Below are 6,000 nucleotides of genomic sequence, written 5' to 3'. Positions count from 1 at the left end.
GATCACGTTTTCACCTCCATCTTCATGACTACTGTCAAAGTTTCTATTTTTAGGGTCTCCACAGTGAAGACGCTCCACCTCCATCCACTCCTCTCCTCTGCCTCCTCCTCACGCACACCATCCATCCTCATGTTCTCCTTCTATTCACTCATTTGGTTTTCCTTTAGACCTCTATGGTGCTCCATGTGGTGAACCGAGCAGGACCAGACCTGGACAGCACAGGTAGAAACAAAATAGATGAAAAAGAAAATGTAAGCCTTACATTTAACAGAGGACAACTGAACTAACTGAACAGACAAACCAACTTACCTGAACTAACCCACTAAACCCACTAGCTAAACTTCTGCAGAGTTTGAGGGATTTTTGTCTCCAAACTCAGATTTTCTGCGGTCCATCATTAAAGCCCAGCTGAATAAACAGAAATACTTTTTATTCAAATCTCAAAAAAAAATCAAATCACCTTTCTAAACTTTAAGGCCCGTACACACCGGGACGAATATTCGCCAGCGTTATTCGCCACGTTTTTTGTGTTCACACCCAGGCGATTTTCGCTGACGATGAGCCGAGCGAACATGCAATTTCATTCCCTGACATTAGATGGCGCTTGATGTAAACAGAAATACTCCTGTACACAAGGTGGCGCTGCGCAACTTTACACTTCTTAACCCTTGTGCTATCCTAGGCACTTTCACATTGGGAGTTGGGTCATCTGGACCCACTAGACAGTGCTCTGAACCTTTTTTCTTCAATGATTTGTGATCTTCAGTGGTGTCCATGGATTACATGAAATCTTTCCACCTTTATCCACCTTTGTCATGGTAGAAAATGTAAGGGTGGGGTCATCTAAGATAGCACAAGGGTTAAACTCGCTTTTCCCTCAGAAGAAGAGAGCAAGTATTTACGCGCTTGTCAGAATCAAACAAAGAAAACATGAATATTTCAAGCACCAGTAGCTCCAACTGGTACTCGGTTCGGGGATATTTTAGAATGTCCATCATTATTTCTTCGCGGCAGTCTAGACGCAACTCGGCATCTATCTTCTTCGCTGGTATGTGTGCTCAGCAAGGCAGTTTTGTGTTTGAGCGCCCCCAAGTTGTGTTTTACTGTAACTTCAGAAGCTCCAGACACGTGTGCAAAAGCGCCGTTCTCATTGGTCGAATAGATTTCGACGCGACGCGTCAAAAAAAAAAACGAACCCGAGGCGTTTTTTTTTTTTCTTTTTTTTTTTCTCCATAATAACAATGACACAGCCATAGGGTAAAGTATAAATCTAGATCACAGCATCAGAGTCTGACTCATCGTACATGAACTGAAACTCACATCTAAAATCCAGAATCATGACAGAAATGAGAAACTTTCCCTCCAGTTTACTCACCTGCTGCAGCTCCTCTTCTTCTGTAAGTCTGGTTTCAGTTCTGCAGTTTCTGCTGCAGAACAGCCTTTTATTCTCCACTCAGGTGTTTCCAGGAAGTGAGTCTGTTTCTGAAACATGTTCTGTCTCCCATGTCAGGAGGGAAACTCCAAGGATTCATATGAATGCAAACACAAAACACTTCCCTCCTATAAACACAGCAACAAACAAAGACAAAACTGGAAAAGAAAAGCAGGACAACTCCTGAAAACATGACACTTGTTAAAGGTAGAAAAAAAAGAGCTTGCCAGATTACCTCACTGATTCATAAAATAGGTATATAAATGCAAAATTCCATTTGTGAGTGACCCAGATCCAGCAGCTCTCCAACTGGAGTCCTGTTGTCCATTCTTGTAGTTTAAGTTTTAGTGTAGTCAGCCAGAAAGGGTTTCCAAACAGTGTTGAATCTAAACTGTGAGCCAAATCTGCAGAACCGCAGTCTGTCCAGCCCGATGGCATATTCAATACACTCTCAGCCAGCCAGTGTTTAAGGAGGGAGGAGTTGTTGATTTCCAGTTTAGAAGAATACGTTTTTTGACCACCACCATTCCCAACTATCTGAATATGTTGTGCCAATTGGGATGTGAAGAACATCCAAAGATGGCCAGGTGGCTATTGGGCTGAATATCTTTATCTAACGTGTCAGAAAAGTATTTAAAGATCACACTCCAGAAACTGTGCAACAATGGACAGAACCAGAATAATGGACCCAGCATACCTTCTGACGTTTTGCACCAGCTTTGTTTTGGAATAATGCCGTCTATGCAGAACCTCATTTTATTTTTTTTATTTTTTTCTACTCTATGCAGAACCTTAAACTGAATCAACCTGAGTCGAGATCTGATGGAACAGCAGGGAATTTTGGATAGTGCTTCATTCCAGGGGCCTACAGCCACCTCACAGTTCAAATCTCTAGCCCAAGTATCTGTCATCGAGTCAGAGGGAACCCCGGTAGATAAACAAGAAACACATTTAGATATGAGGGGGGTTAGCAAGAGGAGCTCAAAGAGACGGGGGGTAGCAGGGAGATCAAGACATGGACACCACTCCCTAACACAGGAATGCTGTACCTGGAACTAAGCAGTGTTAATGAAGCAAAATGGCCATTAATGAAAGCATGTGAAAAAGATCTAATACCTTTCTCTTTCCAGACAGTGAATGCTCCAGCTTGTTGGCTGCGGGTGAATACATGATTTTGGCAAATGGGAGCCTGGAATGGAGGCACTGGGAGCCTGCATGCTGTTTTTATCTGGTGTAGGACGCAAATGGAATTTTTTAGGACAAAGTTATGTTGATGTATGTCGGATATTGGGGCAGAGCTTGAAAATAAAGGGCTGGGAGTGATGACTTACCTACAATGTTAGCTTCCAGCTGCATCCATGAGGGATTCCTCTCCATCAGAATATTCACACTTCAGGTGTTTGCTGCTCAGTAGTGTCTGAAGTCTGGCAGACCCAGACCACCATCTCCAGAAGGTTTCTCCAGGTGAGCTTTATCTATTCTGTGGGTTTTATAGCCCCAAATAAATGGTGGTATTATTAAGTCCACTTTTTTGAAAAAGGAGGCTTTCAAATATATTTGTACATTTTGAAGTAGATACAGAAACCTAGATAGGCTAAGCATTTTAATAGCATTCACCCTACTGATCATAGACTAGGTAGTCATTTCCAAGTCTCAATATCAACCTTTAGTTTCTCTAGGGCCTCTATAAAATTTAATTTGAAGAGCTCTTCTGTGTTTCTGGTCAGCTTGAATCCCAGGTAAGTGAAGCAGTCGTTTTTTATCTTAAAAGGTAGGTTGCTCAGAAAATAATTTCTAAAATGGCCAGCTATTGGTTTAAACGTGCTCTTTTCCCAATTTATGTTATAACCGGAGATCTTCCCAAAAGAGTTCATATTTTGTATTAGAATGTGGATGGATGTTGAAAGAAGGGCACGAGGAGACTTTACTTCCTGAGGAGACTCAGGTCCTTCAATGTCTGCAGGATGCTCCACATGTTCCACCAGTCTGTCATGGTGAGCACCGTCTTCTTTGCTGTAGTGTGCAGGGGTGCTGGCATTAAAGCAAAGGCCGCCAACAAACTGGATTAAAAAAACAGCAGAGACTGTTAGATTGGCAAGCTTGAAGCCGGTAACAGACCCTGCTGGAGGAGGTGCTTGGAGGAGGTGGACGATTGGAGGACTGGAGGTGGTGGGGGGACAGACTACTGGCTAAACTGAGGACCATCACGACAACCCCTCCCATCCTCTCTTCAAAGAGGTGGACAAACTGAGAAGCAGCTTTAGCGGCAGACTTCTACACCCCTGCTGTGCTGGAGAACGGTACAGGAAGTCATTCCTGCCTTCAGCCATTAGACTTCATAATTCATCTGGCAGGCATGGATGTACCTAAGATTTTTGAGAGTTCGAGGGTTTTCGACTGTATATTTTTCACCTGTTTATTTTTCTTTTCTTCCCAGTATATTTTGTGTCTTGTATTTATTTGATCTCTGCTACTACAACTAAATTTCCCCTTTGGGGATTAATAAAGTTGATCTTGAATCTTGAATCTCGCTGGATCCGACAGACAGAGTAGGAGGTCATCTGCATAGACAGTAATTCGGTTCTCAGTTCTGTTCAGCTTTATTCCTGTGATGCATTGATATTCCCTAATTCCATCCTGGAAGGCAATAATTAAACGAAGTGTTAAATAAAACCAGGAAGAAAAATTCAAGCTTGAAAGTTGAGAATCGAAACAAAACAAAAAGTTGACAAGAAACAAAATGAGAATAACAACGTAAATAAGTGAATTTGTCTGCTCTGTAATCATAAAGAACATTGTTCCCACATTTATCTGCTGATAAAGTCTGTATGCAGGAACCAAACCCACACAAGAAAAAGAAACAGCTGGAATCTTTCTGGTGGAGCTCAGAGACGTTTGAGTGAATGAAGCCTTCATGAAACCAAAGCTCTAAGGCAGGCTTTTCAAACTCACATCGACAGTGGGCCATACTCAATATTTATTTAATAATTAAGTGAAACTGATATGTAATTGTCAGCAGGTAGTTTGTTTGACTTGACTTTGCTTTCACAGCTTGCTGAAGGTGGATGAGGGACACTTGTGTGTGGGAGGGCGTGGTTACACACAGAGCAGGGAGGTTGTATTTTTTTTATTTAGGGGACCAGTGCGTAGCCTGCAAGGGCAGAGAGGACTCTTGGAGCCAACGTGTGGAGTCGCTGACGCCTGGGCGTGGTCAGCAAGGCGCAGGCAGGAGAGCTTGGAGCCAGAGGTGTGCAATCCACGACGCTTAGACAAGGCAAAGCGTCAGCCACAGCCATCGCAGGTATTGATCAGACCAGAAAAACACTCACATGGAGAAAGACGGAAGCGGCACACCCCCGGGAAGATTACGTCGTAAACTGCCATTGGAGACGCAGAGGGATGAACGGACTTCACCCCTCCCAAAGTTAAAGGTGCCAGCTATACCCCAAGATTTTTATTAACAGCCTGTAGCTCAGTCGCCAGTGGATTTTATTTGGGTTTTATAGAGATTGACGTATCCTTGACTGTGTGTGTTCTTCTAAATATATTTGTGGGTTTGTTTTTGTTGCATGCATATGTGGTTCTTGGAGTGCAGGCTGGTGTGTGAAGGACTTTAGGCTGGGACAAGCGGCAAAGTGGACACTTGGACTATGAGCGTCACATGGACGACCATCACCACCGTTCTCCTCAATACTCCTGATGTGTTTTTTATGTCATCCTTGTGTTGTTTTTTTAACTTTTCAGGTTTTAGATCATTTAATTAAAACATGTTAACTACACAGGCTTTTGCTGTCAGTGGAGCAACTGGCAAACTCCCCAATGGATCCCTAAAATGTTTGTAGTTCTGGGGCTTCACCCTCACCCCTCTGACACAAACACTGTCTAGTTGCCCATTTATTTATTTTAAAATTAAAAATAAAACAATTGGACCCATTATATTTTTACAAAATTTACAAAAGACCCCTTTTTGGTCAGCAACACTAAAAGATTTTCATTGATAATTTAGAGATGTCACAACCAGAAAAAAAAAAAGAGATGTCACAACGAGCAGTTGTCACATTAAAGAAACAGGCAGAGATGGTTAACTGACTAAAGCAGCAGCAAAGTTCCTTTAGGTCAGGAGCACCTGTGAAAGCACATAGATTTAAACATTGAGGTTTAACAGCTGCTGCATGTCTGTGTGTATTCCATGTCTGACTGTGGTGACTCACCTCTGTTTTCTGTGGCAGGAATGGTCCGCCAGCAAAAGAGGTCCCTAAGGCTACAAGAACCTTATATTGATTCCGGGGAGGGAACCAAAATCATTGTAACGTTAACAAGGGAGATTTGGAGTAGTAATTTTATTATTTAAGTGAATTGTTGAAATGGTTTAGAAACAGTGAGTTCTATTTTTGTATGGGGAAATTATCTATTTTTATCTTGAAATGCTGACTGTCAAATCTACATTTAAACTGTTTGAACAGGGAAACTTGACACAAACAGTTATCTTTGTCAGTACAAACCACTGTAGAAAGAAATACTGTGATTTTAGACTTGATTCCCCACAGAAGACTGAAGAAATGACTTTC

This window comes from Oryzias latipes, chromosome 9 (assembly GCF_002234675.1).
Source record: "Oryzias latipes chromosome 9, ASM223467v1".
Taxonomy (NCBI): Eukaryota; Metazoa; Chordata; class Actinopteri; order Beloniformes; family Adrianichthyidae; genus Oryzias; species Oryzias latipes.
Note: the sequence above shows the minus strand (reverse complement) of the source record.